The sequence below is a fragment of the Colobus angolensis genome, unplaced genomic scaffold, assembly GCF_000951035.1.
Source record: "Colobus angolensis palliatus isolate OR3802 unplaced genomic scaffold, Cang.pa_1.0 Scaffold189, whole genome shotgun sequence".
In the NCBI taxonomy this organism is placed as follows: domain Eukaryota; kingdom Metazoa; phylum Chordata; class Mammalia; order Primates; family Cercopithecidae; genus Colobus; species Colobus angolensis.
The window spans coordinates 2,170,758-2,172,497 of NW_012115032.1; positions in this window are offsets into that span (position 1 = coordinate 2,170,758).

Genomic DNA, 1,740 nt, shown 5'->3' on the forward strand with positions numbered 1-1,740 from the left:
AAAAAAAAAATCTTTAAAATATTTCTAAGAAAATATATAACATGTGCATTATAAGATTTCCATGTAATCCTAATTACACAAAATAAATAGTGTGGTGCTACTAAAGTATGCTCTTTAATATTTTATTATAATACTGCAAATGTAGTAGATACTTTTGCAATAAAGATAAATTCTATGTGTGCATCACACAATAACCACTTCAGATGAGTGGTTATATTGTCCCCCACAGGCCCACTTCTAAGTTCTTTATCTCTACCAGAATGGTAAAGGAAAAAAAAAAATGAACAGTTTGTTCCTCAGCATATGGGCAGTACCAAAGGAGTGTCCTGTGTACCCTGGGGCCTATAATTGCAATGAGAAAAATTGGTTTAGTTAGATTCATTGTAACACTGTGAATGAAGTTAATTACTGTTTTCAATATAGACTTCACAATGCTAATGAGACAAGTGAAATAACCATTTATTCATTCAACACATGTATGCTGACCAGTGACAATTTTGGAATCAAGAAAAAGATCAGAGGAAAATAGTATTTTTAGTAGAGTACATCCTTGTTAAACTGAATAATGAGAATTTCATCAAAATCTAAGTTTTAAATGATCATATTTAATAATTTTTTACATAAAATACTTAGGCAATAATGACTTTTGAAATTTGTTCTAAAAAGAGTGAAATTGAAAAAAGAAGATTCCAGACATTTGACTGCTAACTAAACTTTCCCTTCTGCATCTACCTTATAATCTATGTTATTCAAATTTCTGTCTCCAACAACTTGCAAATTACTAGCCATCGTTCTTGCTTGATGATAAGATCTGTGAGGGTAGACAATGTCTTATAAATTAGACAAAAGAGAAACTTAAAAAAAAAACTTATGAGTTAATTAATGTATTAATGTTAACGATACCTTAGCAGGATGATAAAGTTTGTCTTAGCAAAATGTGCCAAAACCCCAAATAGCAAAAAGTCGCTTGTATAAACTAAGAGAAATACAGTACATGAATATGTAAAGAAACTTAAGGTAAAATCAGCAAGAAAAATCATAATGATAATAATACATTCAATTCAGTTTATTTATCTGTCAGGCATTTTTCTGAGCATCTGATATGTTTTCAACTCAATCCTCACAACAACTTCTGAAGTAAATAGTATCATTACTTCTTTATTTTTTAAGATGAAAAAACTGGAGTAAAGAGATTAAGAAAATTACCGAAGGTTACCCAGCTATCTTATGGTCAATATGGGATTTGAACCCAGTTTGGTTCATTGGTATGATGGTTAATATTAGTTGTTAACTTGACCGGATTGAGGGATGCCTAGATGGCTGATAAAGTGTTGTTTCTGGCTGTGTCAGTGAGGGTGTTGCCAGAGGAGAATGACATTTGAGTCAATAAATCTAAGTAAACTAATTTTTTCCCTTCTCTTTAGATTTTCTGAAATTGTCTTCATATTCTATTGAGCTTAATTTCTAGGCTGGTGGCTCCTGCTTTTCAGGAAGGAGATAGTATTAGGTTGGTGCAAAAGTTATTGTGGTTTTTGCCATTACCGCAATTACTTTCGCACCAGCCTAAAGTAGTACTATTTCCTTCTTTTAAAGACTCCTAATATATCAGCCCCTGCTCTTTTGGATCTTTTCCTGAGAAAATTGGTGGAGTGCTTACCTTTTGCTGAAGAAGACTCTGAAATGCAGCTGAAAACAAAAACAAAAACAAAAAAAGAACAGTAGTTAACTTCAGGACCACAA